A 22,591-nucleotide genomic window follows, 5' to 3' on the forward strand; every position below is an offset into this window, starting at 1 on the left:
GGGTGACGATGGACGAGCTGCCTAGGGTTGAACCTAACCAGCCGGGGGTCTGCAGTGGCCCTATCTACGTTCTTAAATAAGTAAAAGTTACCTTGACCGGAAGGACCCGCGGCTGCTCCGGATTGGGCCCTCTCCTCGATCATCCCCTGGGCGACCTCCAAGCTCCGCTTCCTGTTCCTCACCAGAGGAACTTCCTCACCTTCTTCCTCGCCTTCGTCATCTGCGACCTCCTCCGCGACGATTGGCCTGTTGTCGCGGGCTGGGGGAGGCCCCCGGGGCCTTTGCAAATTCAAAGTCTGATTTGGGAAAATCAGCTTGCAGAATACCATCGTCTCATCCGTCACGAGCACGCGGTAGTCTTTCTCACTGGGAGGCAGGTTCGCCAGTGTGTCGTATTGACCCCCGAGGGTCACGGACTTTTCGGTCCTCGAGTAGATGGCTGCAAGGTTGGTCGAAATCAGAATTGGAATAAGGGACAGGCTAAAATAAGATAACCGTTAAAAGGCGAGCTAAATGGAGGATTACTTACGAGGGCGGTTGAAATAATGATGATCGCAGTTTCGGAACCCAGTAGACATAAAAAACTGGTCTTTGAAGTCGTTTGGATGGCTCGGCAGCTCGATCACTGCTGCTGTGTTAGGGAAGCGGGTTAAGTAATAGAACCCGTCGCCTCGCCCCCGCTGGTCCGGGCTGGCTTTGAGGCAGAAGAAATACAAGATATCAGCAGGAGTGGGGACCTCCCACTCATGCTTTTGGAACAAATACCTCAGTCCCGCCAGCAGACGGTAGGAATTGGGGGGGAGCTGAAATGGGGCCAACCCCACGTAGTTCAGAAAATCAGCAAAATACTGATCCAGGGGGAGGAAGGCCCCTGCCTTGAAGTGTTCCCCGCTCCAGGCCGCGAACGACTCGTCGAGCGGCGTACAGCTCCTCTCCCCATCCGCAGCAGGTCGGGCGATCACGGAGGTCTTCCCCAGAGGAATGTTGTGGTTAAGGAAGATTTTGGTGATCTTTGCCTGGCTGGTTATCTTCGAGACGATTCTCTCTGCCTCGAAAAACGCGTCAGGAGCCACCTCGGCCTGCTTCTCCACCGCCGGTCCAAAGTGAGGAATTGGCGAGCTGGTCACCACCGCCTTTCCTTTATCCTTCTGGGAGGCCGAACTTCCCACATTCTTCTGTGGCAGATTTCTCTTTGGAGCCATCTGGTCGCCTATCGAACAAAAGAAAACACTTTAGAAAAGGCGACCCAAGCAGGAGAGTGAGGCAAGCATTAAGTACACGAGCTGGGGTAAGCCCAGCCCGTGGAGAGTGGTGCCACGCGTTCCAAGGAACACGCGCCTATGCCCTCAACAGATCCCAGATTACTCAGAATTCGTGTGTCAGATGGCTCAGAGTAAGAAAAAAAAATTTTTCCTTGGGGGGAAAGTTTCAACAGGCAAGGCGTGGCAAAACCGCTTTTAAGGCGTATTCCCTAAGCTACCCGGTTTTTGCACCCAAAGTTCCTACGGATCCTACCAGAAATTGTTCCTAAGAAAGAATCATGGAACCCATGTTCTAAGGCGATGTCCCATGGCAAATGTGCCCTAATCAAAGAAGGGCCATCACCCTCCATATCCGCGCGACCCAGAAAACCTCTGCATGTGGCTACAGTAAAATTTTTTACCTAGGCTACAGTGGCATGCTTTCAAAAATAAATGGGGACAGAAGACTTACAGTGTAGGGTTGGATGGTGAGCGAGGTTGCTGCGCGGGTAGGGGCTTCGTTGGCACAGTAGTCTCCAAGGCCTTGAAGGAACTCGCACGCTTAAGCTTCGTGAACGGAGAAGATGAGAGCAATGGAAATGAGGGTTTTGCTCTTCGGAAGGTCAGAGAGAAAAGAAGGAAATTTGAGAGGTTCTGAATGGTAAGGTGGTCCGTGCGTGGGATGACCACCCCCTTTTTATACAAGGGGGGATCACGTGTAAAAGGCTCCTGGGAGACCCTCCACTCGAAATGTGAAACGACGGCTGGACAGTAGGCTAGGCCATTTAATGCGGTTCTCGTAGAATGTACCGTCGCCACCCGCGGCGTTCCACGTATCAGACGCATGCGAAAAGCATGGAATGCGAAGGGTTGTGGGAGAAGTCTAAAAGCTCCAACTGTGGTCTCCCATGTCTGACGTCATGAACCACGAGCAGGAGCTTGGGGGGCAGATGTACGCCCTGGATTTCCCACGGGCTGTTTAGCAGGACGATCCTCGGACTAAACATGATTTAGCCCGAGGCTCCCACAGGCCAGAGGCTTTATCTTCAGGACGGGCCCTTTCTAGCTCGAGGGGATGGAGTTTCCTGCTCCTTCTTGTTGTTCCAGGAGCTGGGAACAACATCCGACGACCACTGAAGGATCAGCTCGGGTTATGGATTGCTCCGGTAGCGAGCTTCTCAGGAAGCTCTGACCCTATGGGAGGTCAACACGCAAGATAAACGTGCATAATCCTGCCATCATGTGTCCGATATCCCCCTGACTTCTCGGACACGCCGCAGGAACGTGCGTATTCAGACACCCACGGATGGGTTGGGCCGTGCGGCCCATTATCTCCTTCCATACTGATTAGACCACACTTGTGTGTCAGGTTTAGGAAGTAATCATGAATATCACAGACTTGATATGACAAATGGTAAGGTCACGGGATGACCTCCCTACCAATTTCCAGGTGCCTTCTCCTATAAATATGGAGACCCTGGGAATTGATAGGGGTTGGAAAAAATAGTCTTGTAAGAACTATATATTTTGTAAACCAATTACCCAGAAAAGATCAATAATATTGACTAGTGGAGTAGAAGGATTTTAACCTTCGAACCACTTAAAAAACGTGTTTAGGGTCACCTAGTTCTTCTCACAAAGATTTCATATCTGCGGCGGTTCTACTTTTAAGTACTAATCTCTTTCTCTTCTTCTCTTAATTACCTGTTGCCGAAGAACCGCGTCAACAAGAGGTTTTAAGATTGGAAAAAATCTTGCTGATGAAAGGAAGAAGGAAATGATCAATTTCTTACAAAAGAATTTGGACGTCTTCGCCTAGTCACACGAAGATATGGTGGGAATAAGCCCGAGTGTAATCATGCATGCTTTAAACTTTGACAAGAATGTGCCTGTAAAATCCCAAAGACAGAGGCGTTTGGGAACAGTTCGAGCTGAAGCACTGGAGGAAGAAGTATCTCGATTGCTAAAGTGCAGGTTTATTCGTGAAGCAAAATACTTGATCTGGGTTGCCAATCCCGTGCTCATCCCAAAGCCAAATGGGTAATGGAGGATCTCCATCAATTTCTCCAACCTAAACAAAGCATGCCCCAAGGATTTCTTTCCACTGCCAAGGATTGATTAGTTGGAAGATGCCATGGATGGTCACGAGCTCATGTCCTTCATGGATGCGTATTCTGGATATAACCAAATCGTGTTGAATGTTGCAGACCAAGAGCATGCCCGATCTGAAATGTTATGCCCTTCGGGTTGAAGAATGCCAGAGTTACATATCAGCCATTAGCCAACAAAATGTTTGCTGATCATATTGGGAGAAATATGGAAGTGTATGCTGATGATATGCTTGTCAAGTCCAAGACTACTGAGAACCATGTATCCAATCTGAAAGAATGTTTTGAGATCTTAAGGAGGTATGACATGAGGCTGAATCCCCAGAAGTGTACTTTTGGAGAAGCATCGGGAAAATTTCTGGGATTCAATGTCAATACAAGGTGAATCGAGGAAAATCCTGATAAAGTCAGATCATTGTTAGAAATTTATTCGCCCAGGTCGCGTAAAGAAGTTCAAAGCCTGACTGGAAAGGTGGTAGCTTTGAATCGTTTTATTTCGAAATCTATTGACAAGTGCCTGCCATTCTACAACTTGCTAAGAGGAATGAAGAAGTTTGAATGGATTGTGGAGTGCGAGCAAGCATTCCTCAACCTAAGAATACACTTGTCTGAACCCCCAGTATTATCTAAGCATATGTCTAGAGAACCTCTATTCATTTATCTAGCCATCACAGAAAATTCAGTCAGTGCCGTGTTAGTTCGAGAAGAAGATCGTGCTCAAAAACTGGTATATTATATAACCAAGAAACTTCTCAGAGCTAAATCACTGTATCTACTGATAGAAAATATGGCATTTTATTTGATATTGGCTTCCAGGAAGCTCCGGTCATATTCCCAGTCCCATTCAATCAACGTCATGATCGACCAACCTTTAAGGCAGGTGTTGCAGAAACCTGAAACGTCGGGAGGACTTTTAAAATGGGTAGTTGGACTTAGCCAGTTCGAGATATTGTATGTACCTTGGACTTCAATAAAAAGCCAGGCCCTTGCTGATTTTGTGGCTAAATACACCAGATTTCAAAAGGAGCTTTCGAAGGAACTGGTGCAAGAGTTGTGGAAGATATTCGTAGATGGATCGTCGAATGAGAACAGATTGGGAGCTGGGATCATACTAATCCCCCCAGAAGGTAATCGATTCCATATAGCTCTAAGATTCAGATTCGAGGCATCTAACGACGAAGTCAAATATGAAGTTCTACTAGCTGGAGTGAGAGTGGCGAAGGCCGTCTATTGCTATAGTATTTCTCAGCTCGTGGTTAATCAGGTGTTGTGAGAGTATCACACTCGAGGCACCAAAATGGAGACTTACCTAGCTAAGGTGACAGGGGAGGTATCTGAATTTGAGTACAATGCTGTTGAACAGATACCTCATGAGCAGAATTCTAATGCTGATGCTTTGGCAAGGCTTGCCACCACCAATGAAGCTGAGACCTTGAATGTAGTGCAAGTAGAGTTTTTGGAGAGTTCGAGCGTGACGGAAAAATGGTAGAGGTCTAGATGATCAACATAAGATTGACCTGGATGACCCCCATAATGGACTACCTCACAACGGGAAGGTTACCTGAGGACAAAAAGGATGCAAGAAAATAATATATCAAGCTCAGAGGTATGTGATAGTAGATGGGACATTGTACCGACGTGGTCATTCATTGCCTCTCCTACGGTGTGTTCTGCCCGAGGAGGCTAATACCATTTTGCAGGAAGTGCATGAAGGCTTTTGTGGAGATCATGCTGGGGGAAAAACCTATCACTGAAAATATTGAGGCATGGCTATTTTTGGCCAACTTTAACAAAAGACTCCATCTCGTATGTTGAGAAATGCGACAAATGCCAACGTTTCGCCATAGTTTCTCGAGCTACTCCAGTCGAGCTAACGATGATCTCATCCCCATGGACATTTGTGGTGTGGGGAGTCGACCTAATAGGGTCCCTACCTATGGGCAAAGATGGAGTTCGTTACACGGTGGTGGCAATCGACTATTTCACGAAGTGGGTAGAAGTAGAGCCTTTGGCAACCATCACTTCAAAGAAAGTTTTGGAATTTGTGGTGAAGAATATTGTATGTTGGTTTGGGCTTCCTAAAAAGATCGTGTCAGATAATGGGACACAGTTCGACAATGATCTCTTCACTAACTTCTGTGAAAAAAATGGTGTTATTAAGAGCTTCTCCTCAATAGCATATCCACAGGCCAATGGATAGGTCGAGGCTGTGAACAAGACCCTAAAGGCGAGCCTTAAGAAGAAGTTAGACGACGCCAAAGGAGTATGGCCCAAACAGCTCCCGCAAGTAGTTTGGGCATATCGAACTTCTCACAGAACCTCCACGAGACACACTCCTTTCTCCTTAACTTTTTTGGAAGCGAGGTCGTCCTTCCAGTCGAAGCCATGGTAACCACTCACAGGGAAAGGAAATTTAGCCAGGAACGGAATGATGAATTTCTTGATGCATCTCTCGACCTAATTGATGAGGAACGAGAGGATTCGCAGTTACAGCTCACCCATTATCAACAAAAAATCACTCGTTACTTTAATTCTAAAGTCAAGAGGCGTAGGGTTGGATTGGGCGACCTGGTTCTTCGAAGGGTCTTTTTGCAGAATAAGGATCCCAAGGACGGTGTCTTGGGCCTGAACTAGGAGGGGCCGTATCAAATCATGGAGATTCTGCGTGAAGGGACCTTCAAGATAGCTTAGTTGAATGGGGAGATAGTCCCACGGACCAGGAACGCCATGCATTTAAAAAAGTATTATCAGTAGTTTCATCACCCATGTATGTCTTAAGTATAAAATCCATTTAATTAATTAATAGATGGATTTTTTAAATAATTTTTCTTGTTAAGGTTTCATCAGCTCGCATATTTAAATTACTTAAAACCCTGGATACAACCTGGTCCGAAACATAAAAATTTGAAAAATTGATCATTCGACGGCTTCTTAAGAGCTCGAGATGTCAATGAACTTAGCCTGAACTAAGTTTAAATTCCTTAAAATCGTGGATACAACCACGTTCGAAACATAGAAGCTTGGAAAATTGATTATTCGATGGCTTTTTAAGAGCTCTAGATGTCAATGAACTTAGCACGAACTAAGTTTAAATTACTTAAAATGCTGGATAGAATGAAGTCCAAAACATGGAAGCTTGGAAACTTGAGTATTTGATGGCTTTTTAAGAGCTTGAGATGTCAATAAACCTAGCATGAACTCAGTTTTAATCATTTAAAACCCCGGATACAATTAGGTCCAAAACATAGAAAGTTGGGAAAATTGTTTGAAATCAAGGGCTTTTTAAAGCTCAAATTATCAATAAACCTTCCATGAACTAAGTTTAAATTATTTAAAATCTCAGATATAAGTAGCTTGAAGGCTTGATTCTTAACAGGTATGATATAAATCAATACATAAATTTTGGATTTAACCGAGCTCAAAATATCTATCCCGATCTAAAAATCGATTCCTAAAATCTCGAATGTACAAGTCTAAGGAGTCATAAACAAGAGAGATAATAAAGGAAAGATAAATAGATAAAAAATTAGATATATAAATTGAAAATAAAATTATCCTGAGAAGAAAAACCTCAAACTGAGCCCAAAGGAAATTTTTTACAAACAAATAAAAACAAAGGGAAAAAAAAAACAAAAACAAAAGGAAAAAGGGTGTCATTGAGGTTCTCCAGGTCGCTCTAAGGATGTAATCTCCTCGCCATCTTGCTCACCTGCCGCAGTAGCATCCCCCGTTTCTGACGGTTCTTACAAAATTCGAGCCTTGAATCTTTCAAGGTATGGATCCCGCATCTCGGGAGCCATTTAAGAAAAGTTCACATTCTGGTTAAAGGCCCAGCAATGGTACAACATATCCTCCATGGATGATAGTGAGGCCGCCTTCTCTTCTTTGATTGTGACCTCGGCCTCGAGTAGTTTAGCTTTGGATCCATCAACCTTGGCCTGGAGTTGTGCATTTTGAGCCTGGAAGGCAGTCAAGGCGGTCTTCACAACCAGCTTGCTTTCTTGGGATGAGGCAAGGGCAGCCTTGGCCTTGTGTTCGTTTTTATGAGCAGCCAGCAAGGCAATTTTTGCGACCTGCTCGGCTTCTTGAGTGGCTATCAAGGCGGTATTGGCAATCTTTACTTCGGCCTGGAGCTCATCATTTCGAACCATAGCGTGGGCCATAAAATGATATTGAGCCAAGACAGACTGCAAAATAACAAGGAAAGTCCGATATCTCCTTAGACGAAATAAAAAGAAAGATGTCACCAAGGAAGGATAACTTAAAGTAATGTTCATCCCCATGGCTAACTCTAGGACGTTCTCCGAGCTCCGCTCCTCAATAGTCCTTAAGTTCCTTGTGCTAGCCTTATAGGCATGCCCCACCATATGGCTCGCCGTCTCGTAAATGATCCCCCAAAAGGCTTCAGGGATTTTCTCTAGATCCTGAGGATCTACTAGTATTCATACGGTCGAAGCTAGAACAGGGGGAGCTTGAGGATCAACTTGTATTACTTGGTGCCGAGGAGGCATGAATCTAGGTGGAGGAGGAGGAGGAGAAACCCTAGCGGTAGTAGTAGGCACCAGAGCTGTCGAGCTCATGCCTTTCCCCTTAGCATGGGATTTCAAGGCATTCCCTGCTGCTGGAGGGGCCTTCTTCGTAAATCTGGGCCTCTTCACAACGGGTTCCGAGCCGGTTTTCCCATCCTGGTAGGTAGTATGGAGATCAGGAGCTCCGTTTTGTTCCATCTCTTTGCCTGAAAAAGAACAAAGGGGGAGAGTCTATTAATGAAAGAAAATAAATGAAGATCCTACCCTCCGAGCGGGGGGAGGAGTCTATAATCACGTCCTCCGACCTTGGGACTACTAGAGGACAGGGAGAGTCTACGACTAGTATTTCTAAGATCCTAGGAGGTTAAGGCTCAGGTTCCTCCTTGGGACTAGATTACTTTACATATTGTCTAAATCCAAGGGAAAAGGCAACCTGGAGCAGAGAAGACCAGGACATACGGTTTGTCCCATACTCCTAAAAAATTGTGGACCTAAAATTTAAGGTATTGTCTCCAACAAATGTCCCATTTGGGTAACTATTGTCATGACGCACCACAAGGTGGTATACACCTTAGAGCAGGGTTATGTTACAATACGGGTTATGAGGATGACGACGGACGAGCTGATTTGGATTAAACCTAACAAACCCAAAATCGACAATAGCCCTATCTAGTTCCCTATAAGGGTATTGGTTTCCTTGGCCAGAGGGGTCGGCTGCTGCCCCTGATGCAACACGATCTAAATTAGGTTCCTGAACAGCCTCAGGAACCCGCCTTTTCCGCACAAGAGGAACCTCGTCCCCTACCTCATCCTCGCCTTCGGTGGCTGGCAAGGCCTCCTCTTGAGAGGATGGGAGCTCATGGATTACCGGGAGGGTAGTCCAGGTCCTTAAGGACAATGTCTGGCCTTCGCCAATCAACTGACATGCTAGCATCGTGACTTCATTCACGATCTAGTGGTAGTCCTTCTCACTGGGGGGCAGCCTAGACAATTTTCTCGTACTTACCCCCAAGGGTCGCGGACTTCGTCGTCCACACAAATATGGCTGCCGGAGAAATAAAATCAGTTAATACATGTACAAGGGAAATATCTTGGAAAGAATAAAATTTCATGAGCTCAGGTCAGAGAATAAAGAACTTACAAGGATAGTTGAAGTATCGGTAATGCCCTACTTCCTTAGAGCCGTTACCAAGTGAGTTATAAGACAAAACAGTGTGCAATGAACTCGCTAACCGAGGTTTTTAAAACAAAAGTGTGACTAAGCAAAAGTTAAGGCTGTAATCATTAAAAATGCGTGGTTTCATTAAAAACTTCTAGTATTTAACATTTGGGATCCCTAAATAAGGTTTGAAAACTATTTACAACTTAAAATAAATTTACAGTTGGTCCGTTATTAAAATCACAGGTTATTACAGCCATTTCTCAAAAATACCCCCAACCAAAGCAGTCGGGCAGGCCAAACATGTACGCATCGCTTCATGCTCTCCGTACTCATGGCTGGTCGACTCAATCTTTGCCCTTACCTGCAACACAAAGCACCCGTGAATCGAAGCCCAGCAAGAAGACTCATGCAGTTCATAACATATGCAAATTACACAATTAATCATATCAGATAGTCCACAGATAAACAGGTCAACCATTAGACTTAAGCGACCCGGCCATGCCGCCCCAGAAGCCTTACCAAAGCCTGGGGTCTCGGTCCTCACCGTAAGGATATCACATGTATCCATGGGGTCCCACCCTGACTACAAGCACTTCATGTTCTAAGTGGTACTTCCGGCCCCACTGCCGTTCTCGGCCTTTCCCCGTTCTCAGCTCCATTGCCGTTCTCGGCTCCTCACCGTTTCAAACAACTATAATCACAGATAGTCTAACTCAAATAACATTTGAACATATATCAATTCAATCAAGTCTGCACCCTAACATGTAATGCAATATTTGGTCGGGCCCTGCAATCACACTATGGGCCCATGCCCTGTCCTACGGGTGCTATAGTTTTCTTACCTGTCAATTTGATAGCTTTCAACACTTGACTCCTTGAGCACGATCCCACTCGAGCCCTAGCGCACACCTAAACACAACCATAGGTCAAAGTCATCACCGAACCCCAAGTCCGAAAACCTAGCCTCGGGACCAATCCTGAGCCCCCCGGGAAGTCCTAGATCCACAAAACAAGATGGTGGAATCGAACCCCGAACCCTAGGTCAAAATCCCTTAACAATAACCAAAAAACCCCTTTCTGGGAACAGGGTAGCGCTACAGCGCTCAAAAGAGAGCGCTCTAGCGCTACAAGCAGAACCGCACCACCCAGAAACAGGGCCTAGCGCTACAGCGCCCAAAGACTATCGTTGTAGCGCTAGTTGCAGGCAGGCAACACCAGTTTTCTTTTTCTGCGATTTCTTTGAGCCAATCTCAACCCAAACTTCCCCAAATCTTCACAAAACTCAAAATCAAGCTTAGAAACACTCTCCACTCATCCCAAGCATCCCCAAATCTCAAAACCCAAGCTCATGTGTAACGACCCAAATTCGCTGTTGAGGCTTAAGGGCCTTGAGTAGTGTGCCTGGAGGGCATAATGGGATTCTGTGTGTGACTTTAATGAGTTTAATGCATGATTATGATTTAATGCACGTTATATGACTATTTGATTATCTGTGATGCATGACTATGTGAATTAGTATGCATGTAGACCTGATTGTCTTAAAAAAGAGCATAATTGTAATCTGGCCATTTTGGGCATGTTTTGTGTTGATATCGGTGATCCATGACTCGAGACGATCCTAGAGTGAGCGGGTTAGCGGGAAAGTCAAAGAGGGAATCTATACCCGGCTTGGGTTAAGCCTGGGGAGTTTTAATGAGAATTTGGAAATATATTAAGGTTAATCTTGATGATGAGGAATGTATATTTAATGATTAATCAGGTATGGGGTAGCGAGCGGGAATTATTAGGAACACTTGAGGAATTAGTGGGAACTTGGGTAATATGACTAAAATGCCCCTTTATGGGCATAAAGGTTTAGAATTATTAACGGAGGGCATTTTGGTCTTTAGGCTTGGAAGAGATGAGTTAAGGAGGGCTTTATAATTAGTGGATTTAGTAGAGAAAAAGTTATAGGCTGAAAAGAAAGAAGGAAGAGCAAAGAAAAAAAAAAGAGAGGAGCTGAAGGGTTTTGTCCAAGAACGGTTTGTGGCTCTCCCAACCTATTTCCTTCATTTTTCTTGGAATCAAGCTCAGTGGAGAGCTAGGGTAGGCTGAGCATCAAGGATCCTAATCTAGACTGGAGGATTGGCAAGGGGTTAGCAAGATCACACCAGAAATTTGAGGTAAGTAATAGGGGTTTCTGTTTTAGGGCTTGACTGGTTTGGACTGTGTTTTTGAGCTAAATGGATGGGGTTTATGGGGAAACAGGTCAAGGTTGTGGAGGTGCAAGCTTGTAACGACCCAAATTCAGTGTTAAGGCTTAAGGCCTGGAGTAGTATGCCTGGAGGGCATGATGGGATTTTATGTATGACTTCATTAAGTTTAATGCATCATTATGATTTATTGCACGTTATATGACTATTTGATTATTTGAGATGCATGACTATGTGAATCAGTATGCATGTAGAACTGATTGTCTTAGAATGAGCATGATTGTAACTTGGCCATGTTAGGGCATAACTGTGATAATTGTACTATGTGAATTGTGCCATGTGAGTGTGATGTTTTATCAGGATGCACGCATCGAGACGGTCTTAGTGAGCCTGTTAGTCTAAAAGTCACAACGGGATGTTGTACCTGGCTCGGGAGGAGCCTAGGGGTACTTCGGGAATCTCATAAGTTGAGTTTAGAAAGAGTGATTAGTTATTGGTATTTGGTAACCATTTGTAACTGCTGTGAGTAACAAGTTTTAAGATAGGAAGTGGTAGAATTGAAATGAAAGTGTTATGACTTAAGTACCCTTGAAGGTTTAGCTTAGAAGGATTAGTAAGGAGGGGTAATTTGGTCTTTTGGCAAGGCAAATAGACATTTTGCAGCTGGGATTTAGGGGGTACGGTTCGGGCATTTGGGTTCACTTGTGGCTTTGATAAAATTAGAAGAGAAGGAAAAGAAGAGGAGAGAAAGGCTAGGGCAAAGAAGAAGAAAGAAGAAGAGGTGTAGAAGGGGCTGAAGTGGGAAGCTTAGAAGGAGATTAAGGGAACTTTTAGGGTGGATTCTACTCTTGAGGTAAGGATCTTATGCTTATTTAAGTTTGTTTTCTGTGTTGGTTGAGGAATTTAATGCATGAGTTAAGATTTTCATGGGTTTTGGTTTGGGTTGTTGAATTTGAAATCAAAGGAGTGGATCTTGTGTGTGTTGATGTTTTGGATTTGATTCTAGTGTTTATGGGGTGTTAGATTGTTCATATGAGGTTTGGATTTGAGTTTTGGGGTTTAGGTTTTGGTTTGGGGTGATTTGGAGAGGTTAAAGCTCGGGAAAAATTGCAGGAAAAACCCAGAATTCTGGGTCTGCGAAGGTGTGCCGCGGCAAGGGAGCTTCTGTCTGATGGGTGCCGCGGCACAAGGATGTGGTGTCGCGGCACAAGGCAATTTTCAGGATAGCTTTTTTGGCAATTTAAGTCTTAGCTCCGGGGGTTCGGGGGATGCCTCCGGGGTGTTGTTTTAAGGTTTTAGAGGTCCCGAGAGTGCGGGATTGGTCCCGGGAAGTGGTTTTGGGTTTGGTTAGTATTAAAAGTGTTTTATGTGTGTTGTGACTAGGATTTCGGAGAGGCTCGTGCTAGAGGACCGTGCTCGTGACCGTGGTGCATCGGAACGCACGGATTACAGGTAAGAAAACCGTAACACCCGAGATTAGGGCATGGGCCCATTGTGTGATTGTAGGGCACGGCCCTAGCTTGTATTGTGTGCAAACGTGTAATCTTAGATAAACTATTGTATGTTTGAATGGCTATTTCATAATGTATGATATGTGTGATTGTAATTGAATGAACGGCAAGGCCGAGAGCGGCAACAGTCGGGTACGGCAGCGGGGCCGGAAGCAACGCTCAGCACATGGGATGCTATAGCGAGGGTGGGACCCAAGGGATACGTGAGTTATCCTACGGTAATGACCGAGACCCCAAGCTTTGGTAAGGCCTCTGGGGCGGCATGGCTGTGCTTGTTTAAATCGATGATTTTCCTATTTATTTTAGTAAATTATGCCAGTGATATTATTGCATATGTTATGTGCTATTTGGGTTTTCTTGCTGGGCTTCGCCTCACGGGTGCTCCGTGTGGCAGGTAAAAGCAAGGAGTTTGTCAACCGGCCATGAGTATGGAGAGCGTGGGGGCGGCGCGTACATGTTCAGCCTGCCCGACTGCTTTGGTTGGGGGCATTTTGTAAATGGCTGTATTGATCCATTCTTTTGATAGTTAACCTGATGTAAATCTATTTTTGAGTTGTAAATATTTTGTAAACCTTATTTTGGGATCCCAGATGTTTTATACTTACGTTTTTAATAGAGTTAAACATTTTAAAGAGTACAGCCTTAAATTCTGATTTATCCACACTTTTGGTTTTAGAAACCACTTAGAGTCAGTCAAAAGCACGATTTCTATTTTAAACTCACTTAGTAACGGCTCTAAGGTAGTAGGGCGTTACAAAGCTAAGGAGGTCTAGGGTTCAATTCAAGGTCGAAATTCCACCCACGGTATGATTTCTAAGACTTTACCTTGATTGTTTGAGTGAATTTCTGGTTTTTGGGTTCTTTGTGTTGGATTTTGAGTTTTGGGTTGCTTGAGCTTGGGATTGAGTTCATGGGATGCTTGGGATGAGTGTGATGTGTGGTTATGTGTGTTTTTGGGTTTGGAATAGGTTTGGGCAAGTTTGGTGTTGAAATGGGAGAAGAAAATCGCAAGATGCGATTTTGGGTTTGGTCTGGCTGCAACTAGCGCTACAGCGCTAGTCAGGGGGCGCTGTAGCGCTAGCCCCTGTTCTGGTGGGGTGGTTCTGCTTGTAGTGCTACAGCGCCCTCTTTTGAGCGCTGTAGCGCTGCACTGTTCACAGAGGGGATTTTTGGGCTTTTGTGAAGGGATTTTGACCTAGGGTTCGGGGGCTCGATTCCGCCACTTTGTTTTGGGGATCTAGGACTCCCCGGGGGCTCGGGATTGGTCCCGAGGCTAGGTTTTGGACTCGAGGTTTGGTAATGACTTTGACTTGTGGATTTTGCTTAGGTAAGCGCTAGGGCTCGGGTAGGATCGTGCTCAAGGAGTTAGGTGATCAAGGCTACCGAATCTAAAGGTAAGAAAACCGTAACACCCGAGAATATGGCATGGGCCCACTGTGAGATTGCAGGGCATGGCCCTAGATTGTATTATGTGCAAATGTGTAGTCTTAGATGAACTATTATATGTTTGAATGGTTATTTCTGAATGTATTATATGTGTGATTATAATGAAATGAACGGCTAAGGCCGAGAGCGGCGAAGGCCGGGTACGACCTTGGGGCCGGAAGTAACGCTCAGCACGTGGGATGCTATAGCCAGGGTGGGACCCAAGGGATACATGAGTTATCCTACGGTGAGGACTGAGACCCCAAGCTTTGGTAAGGCCTCTGGGGCGGCATGGCCGTGTTTGTTTAATCTGATGGTTTTCCTATTTATCAGTGAATTATGCCAGCTATACTATTTGCATATGTTATGTACTATTTGGGTTTTCTTGCTGGGCTTCGGCTCACGGGTGCTCCGTGTGGCAGGTAAAAGCAAGGAGTCAGTCAACCGGCCATGAGTATGGAGAGCGTGGGGGCGGCGCGTACATGTTCGACCTGCCCGACTGCTTTGGTTGGGGGCATTTTGTATATAGCTGTATTAAACCATTCTTTTTATAGTTGATCAAGTGTAAATCTATTTTTGAGTTGTAAATATTTTGTAAACCATATTTTGGGATCCCAGATGTTTTATACCTAACGCTTTCAATGAAACTAAACATTTTCAAAGAGTACAGCCTTAAACTCTGGTTTATTCACACTTCTGGTTTTAGAAACCACTTAGAGTCAGTCAAAGGCACGATTTCTATTTTAAACTCCCTAAGTAGCGGCTCTAAGGTAGTAGGGCGTTACATCACGCATCCCAAATCTCAAGATTCACCATAGATGAACCCTAAAACCAGAAATTCAGTCAAACAACAAAGTTAAAGGCTTAGAATTCATACCGTTGATGCAATTTCGACCTTGATTCATTTCCTTGACCTCCTTAGCTTGCTCTTCCTCAAAGCTTGCCCAGAAATTCCCTATAGTTCCCATCAACTCAGCTCAAAACACAACTCAAACTAGCCAAACCCTTAAAACTGAAATTTCTAAAAAACTTACCTCAAAAGTTGATGTGTTCTTGCTAATCCTTGCCAAATCTTCAAGCCTAGCTTAGGATCCTTGATGCTCAGCCTATCCTAGCTCTCCCCTGAGCTTTGCCCCAAGAAATTTGAAGAGAAATGGTGCTAGAATCCTCAAATCGCCCCTATTAGGAAAACCCTCTATTTTTCTCTCTTTTCTTTTTCTTCCTTTTTCTTTCTTTTCCTTCAGATTTCTCACACTCTCTAACAATCCCACTCACTATATAAAGCCTCATTTAATCTATCTCTAAGAAGCCAATTGACCAAAATGCCCTCCCTATTAATTCTAAACCCTTTTGTCCATGTAGGGCCATTTTAGTCATTTTACCCAATTCTCGCTAATTCCTCAAGTGTCTCTAATATTTTCCCGTTGCTTCCCAATACCTGATTAATCACCAATAATATTCCTCGATATCAAAATAGACCCCAATATACTCACTAAATTCCTATTCACACCCCCAGGCTCGCCCCGAGCCGGGCATAAATTCCCGCCTTGACTTTTTCGCTAGTCTGCTCCCTAGGATCGTCTCGAGTCACAATTCACAGATACATCCACATCACAATGTGGTCTCGACAATCCTCACATATCAATACAGTTATGCCCAAAATGGCCAAAATTACAATTATGCCCTTCTAACACAATCAGGGCCTACATGCATACTAATACACGTAGTCATGCATCACAAATATTCAAATAGTCATATAACATGCTTTAAATCATAATCATGCATTTTACTCATTAAAATCAAACATAAAGTCCATTATGCCCTCCAGGCACACTAATCAAGGCCCTTAAGCGTAATTAGCGAATTTGGGGTCGTTACAACTATCCCCTCCTCATAAAAATTTCGTCCTCGAAATTTACCCAAACACATCAGTTAGAAAACCCACAACTCTGACCAAAAATTTCCAAGGTCCACCACCTTACTTTACTTCTCAACAACACTCTTACAGGAGTAAAAATCTTGCCCCACACGATCTTGTCTAATAGCCATACTGTCGTTAGCCCCTCGTTTACACCGCAACCCTGCTGAAGCTTCAGGGTCTGCCTAGATTAGAATGACCAATTCATTGTCTTATTCCTGATTTCAGAGATACCCAACAGTCATCACCTCTACTTAGGTTGGATCAATTTGTAGGCCCCGCTGGCCTAACCCTTGGTACAACTTCAGAATTTATGTTGAATCAAGAGTCAGAACTCTCCCTTCTTTCTCTGAACAACATACAAATCCTCGTCTGTTATTACGAAGAGATACAAATCTTTCCTTCCGGAACTTTATTTTCTAAAAAATTTAACAATTTACCAGTTTCTTTATTCTCCCAGATAGGCAGACACTCCTGCCTTAAGAATTTCAACGACCTCTTTGGCTTTCTCTCTAAACTAATGCCAAACCGTAGTATTCACTATCCTTCGCCTCTTACCATGTCCTATGTCGTGTTACTTTAACAAGACGCCAGCATCTGCCACCACGACTAACTTATCAGGGATTACACTTCCCTTAATACCTCAAGTATTCGCATAGTCAACGCTTAATTCTTTAAGATATCTGATAAGCTTTCAGACTACTATTCCATTTGCAATCAACTGTTAATTCTAGGTTCCCACTCTGTTCTCTTTGTTCTCTAGTTTCTTTCCAAAAATTTAGAATACTATAGGGTCTCAATTCAGTATCATCGGTGTCCTACCCTGAACCCAGTTCACCCGAACCAACTACATTAACTCAATCAACCGAGTTGAAACTTTTCATGTCCAAACACCTTACTTAAGGTCTATTGTGGTCTATTCCCACGATACACCACCACATCACCTAACCCCTCAGGGTCCAAAGGAAAACACTAGATTCTGTCACCCGCTCAACCCTCCCGGTACAATGTACCCTAGGAGGTGGAATGATATCCATTAAAAATTCTCATTCATAAACCAAATCTAATTGGATCCTTTATCCAATCCTGGTATCCTAATTTGTACCACCTTGGCAGGGTTCTTCCCTACTTCAACCAAAGCCAACACTTTGGATTCCATAGCTCAGTGACACTCACCAGCTAATCATTACCTACTAATGTTATGCCCATCTCAGTCGTTCCCTTGTCCACTCCATTACAATCTATGGCGTTATTCCTTGACTGACGCACGCCTCTCAGTTAGGAGTTCCGCCTCCAATTAAATCTCCCCTCGTTCAATCGAGGATTTCAAACACTGATCATCCGTCTATTACTTTTCACCACATCTGGGTCTCAACGTTATCTTTCTTACTAATATCCATCACTCAAGTACCTTACGATAAGCATAACTGTCAACTTAACGTTCCAAGTATATCAACCATGATCCATTCTCTCACCGCCCGCAAGGTTCGATCCATCCTCGCGTCGATTTGCGCCTGGGCGTGCCCAATCTATGATGCGCCCCCACAGTTCCATATCCTCATCATGGATCAGGTCCTTTATGCTATCACTCTATACTTAACCATATCACACACATATTCCAGCATCGCCAGATACCAATCAATTCTTACCTTGTCTTCTGAATTTTCCTGACTTGACACCACTCAGTCCGACTAACCTCAAGTTTTACTGTCCTCCTCATCTCTGATGTAGTTGTCTCCGGAGATACTTATGCAATAGATGACACGCTTACCACTCCTGTTATGCTTTCTGTTCTTCCTTAGCTCCTTTGTGGCTTCAGATCAAATCCTCTTACCTGATCTTTCTTCTTGTAGCTCTACTCAGAGTACTCTTAACGAAACCCAAACTGATTCTCCGTAGAACCTTACCTGTGACTCTGCCTTCTGGGTACAAACGTCTTCAGCATAATCATTTACTCACCATTTCCGTCTGGGAGTAATTCACATGTACTGCTCGTGAGCTTGAAGAGGACTTGCCCATACCGTTCATGCATTCTCTGCCTAAAGAACTTACCTGTGCTGCTGTAGCTTGAACCATTCTAGAATCTTTGTTACCAACTCCTCACACCCTACCCGGTGCAAAATAGACAAATTCACGAAATGTCTCTATCCTTGGTTTCCATCTGGTAATAACCAGGTCATCGATCAACTCTTGGAGACATCGTCCCATCTTGTATCCAACATTGTACTTTTCGTTCTAACCCGACGATGCTAACAATCCCCGCAGTATAACACTCTGGCTACTCCAGGGTCAAATTCCTTCGATTGCTTCAATCGATTTTTCTGTCAGCCTAAAACCATCTTTTACAACATTCCTTATATCAATCCTATCTGTAGTCCGACCTTGAAGTACCCCCAAATCTTTCTTTACATACCCACATAATTTTCCCACTGGTCAGCTCAGTTTCCACTCAGTCTCATTTACATACTCCAGATGATATCCTCTACAATCCATGGTTATTTCTTAACTGATTAGCTCTCTCACTGTGACTCATGCTAAGGCTCCCTTAAGACAAACTCTGTCGTATTACTATGCACTTCTTGATCACTTGCATCCCAATCCATCTGCCAGAGTTTCTAATTTCTTCTCAATAAGTATTACTATTATCAGCCTTTTGAATTGCACCTTTGAGGCAACCTCTCTATGTCCATCTCCCTCTCAGAACATTCTCAACATCGAGTTCTTCCAGTTCGTTACATGACCAAAGCATAAACCAGTCAGTTAAATACTCATCCTCGAGGAATCAGCCTCGGACTTTGAATGTATCGATGCATTCTAGTTCTCCGTTCCCTCACCATGGGAAATCCATCCTAACATATCGAGTCATTCTATGTAGAAGTCATGCCCTCACCTGACCTCCTCTCAGGTGGCATCCTCTCCCTCATGTGCATACCAAATAACTTCCCTGGTTCCTGTCACCATCTTGATAACTACCTTTTCAATCAGGCTCCTTTCCAATCTCGAATTAGGTGCCCTAGCACTGTCTGGGGTCCTTCTACCTCAAAAATTGAGAATCTGCCCTTGCTGCATTCTGTCAATAAAAGTACATTCTTATCAATCAGACTTTTTCCCCCTTTCTGGCAAAACCAGAAGCCACAGAACTATCCGGGGTTCTTTTAACTCGGTTATCACAAATCTATCTTTACTATAATCTACCAAAAGAAGCACTGCTATTTGCGGCTCTAGCACTCATGCCTATACATCATTCATCAGTTCCTCGAACAACATGGCCCTCTCCGCCATCCACATACAGGCGATAAATTCTTACATCAAGGCGGCCCAAATACCCCAGACTATCCCAGAGTTCAATCCTTAAATGGGTCGCCATCAATTCCAGATACATCCATCAGTATCAATTTCTGAAATGAATTACCCAATTCACCAAACCCATTGATTTACACTGTTGTTACCCTATCAGTCCAAACCAAACCTATAGGCCCACCAGTCTCCACAGTTCAAACCCATTACACCTATGCCTCAGCCCAAGTGTCGTTTCCAGGCATCCCTCTAGCACAATACTTAACATAACCCTTTAGTCATGGGCTCTCATCCTCTTATAACCAAGGGTGGAATTTACTTTGCCCATCCACTGATAATTTCTTTGTTAACCCGAACTTTCCTCAGAACCAGAGGATAACACTGTTTAAGCCTTTCACATAACACCCTTGTCTATCCATATCCTCCCAATAAGCTAATACTGGTAACCTTATTCTTATCCAAGCACATAAAGCTGCTCTTTCCTAGAGAAGTCCACTACTCCTCTGTCCCGTCTCAACTGTTAAACTCCACAGCCTGTTCACACATTAGCAAACATCTACTGCAGCCTTCAGGGGTAGATGGAGGTCTCTAACTCCAACTATTATCAAAAATCCCCTTACAAAACAACACCAAGTCTACTTAACCAACCTAGGCACAAACAACTTGAATTCATCTGCCACTGCTGACCAAACACCTGAACTCTGTGGTTCATAGTCTGAACCAAACCACAACTAGATCCAAATAACCACAGTTATCATGCACACACAAAGCATATTTAGGCCAAATCCACAATGATATACATTTAGCTACCAGATTTTAACACCACTAAGCATACCTAAGTCTCAACATGCTTCATACAAGCCAATAAACGGATATTACATACGAATTCAATTTAAACAATTAACCACATAAACTTAATATGCGAACCATTATCCCAATATTCATCCACATGCATAATAATATTATTCAGCACACTTTAATCTCAACATGCAATAGTCAAGGGCCCAGCCCCAACAGTGTCTCATGCATATATCAACTCATTCCTCATGCTCCATATAAATAAGCAGGCAAACAGGGCATTCAAACATATGTTCAAACATGTCAATCAATCATACCAACCAACCCTGAGTCGAGCTTGTCACTGACAGCGAGCGTACATGTTTGGTTGATCTCCAGAACCAATAAACCTTGGCTTGCTCTGATACCACGTTGTAACGCCCTACTTCCTTAGAGCCGTTACCAAGTGAGTTTTAAGACAAAACAGTGTGCAATGAACTCGCTAACCGAGTTTTTAAAACAAAAGTGTGACTAAGCAAAAGTTAAGGCTGTAATCTTTAAAATGCGTGATTTCATTGAAAACTTCTAGTATTTAACATTTGGGATCCCTAAATAAGGTTTGAAAACTATTTCCAACTTAAAATAAGTTTACAGTTGGTCCGTTATTAAAATCACAGGTTAATACAGCCATTTCTCGAAAATACCCCCAACCAAAGCAGTCGAGCAGGCCAAACATGTACGCGTCGCTTCATGCTCTCCGTACTCATGGCTGGTCGACTCAATCTTTGCCCTTACCTGCAACACAAAGCACCCGTGAGCCGAAGCCCAGCAAGAAGACTCATGCAGTTCATAACATATGCAAATTACACAGTTAATCATATCAGATAGTCCACAGATAAACAAGTCAACCATTAGACTTAAGCGACTCGGCCATGCCGCCCTAGAAGCCTTACCAAAGTCTGGGGTCTCGGTCCTCACCGTAAGGATATCACATGTATCCATGGGGTCCCACCCTGACTACAAGCACTTCACGTGCTAAGTGGTACTTCCGGCCCCACTGCCGTTCATGGCCTTTCCCCATTCTCGGCTACATTGCCGTTCTCGGCTCCTCGCCGTTTCATTCAACTATAATCACAGATAGTCTAACTCAAATAACATTTGAACATATATCAATTCAATAAAGTCTGCACCCTAACATGTAATGCAATATAGGGTCGTGCCCTGCAATCACACTATGGGCCCATGCCCTGTCCTACGGGTGCTATAGTTTTCTTACCTGTCAATTTGATAGCTTTCAACACTTGACTCCTTGAGCACGATCCCACTCGAGCCCTAGCGCACACCCAAACACAACCATAGGTCAAAGTCATCACTGAACCCCAAGTCTGAAAACCTAGCCTTGGGACCAATCCTGAGCCCTCGGGAAGTCCTAGATCCAGAAAACAAGATGGTGGAATCGAACCCCGAACCCTAGGTCAAAATCCCTTATAAACAACCAAAAACCCCTTTCTGGGAACAGGGTAGCGCTACAGCGCTCAAAAGAGAGCGCTATAGCGCTACAAGCAGAACCGCACCACCCAGACACAGGGCCTAGCGCTGTAGCGCTAGTTGCAGGCAGGCAACACCAGTTTTCTTTTTCTGCGAATCTTCGCCAAATCTTCGCAAAACTCAAAATCAAGCTTATAAACACTCTCCACTCATCCAAAGCATCCTCAAATCTCAAAACCCAAGCTCATGCATCCCAAATCTCAAGATTCACCATAGATGAACCCTAAACCCAGAAATTCATTCAAACAACAAAGTTAAAGGCTTAGAATTCATACCGTTGATGCAATTTTGACCTTGATTCATTTCCTAGACCTCCTTAGCTTGCTCTTCCTCAAAGCTTGCCCAGAAATTCCCTATAGATCCCATCAACTCAGCTCAAAACACAACTCAAACCAGCCAAACCCTTAAAACTGAAATTTCGAAAAAACTTACCTCAAAAGTTGATGTGTTCTTGCTAATCCTTGCTAAATCTTCAAGCCTAGCTTAGGATCCTTGATGCTCAGCCTATCCTAGCTTTCCCCTGAGCTTTGCCTCAAGAAATTTGAAGAGAAATGGTGCTAGAATCCTCAAACCGCCCCTTTTAGGAAAACCCTCTGTTTTTCTCTCTTTTCTTTTTCTTCCTTTTCTTTCTTTTCCTTCAGATTTCTCACACTCTCTAACAATCCCACTCACTATATAAAGCCTCATTTAATCTTTCTCTAAGAAGCCAATTGACCAAAATGCCCTCCCTATTAATTCTAAACCCTTTTGTCCATGTAGGGCCATTTTAGTTATTTTACCCAATTCCATCTAATTCCTCAAGTGTCTCTAATATTTTCCCGTTGCTTCCCAATACCTGATTAATCACCAATAATATTCCTCGATATCAAAATAGACCCCAATA

Source organism: Humulus lupulus, chromosome 3 (assembly GCF_963169125.1).
Source record: "Humulus lupulus chromosome 3, drHumLupu1.1, whole genome shotgun sequence".
NCBI classification, from domain to species: domain Eukaryota; kingdom Viridiplantae; phylum Streptophyta; class Magnoliopsida; order Rosales; family Cannabaceae; genus Humulus; species Humulus lupulus.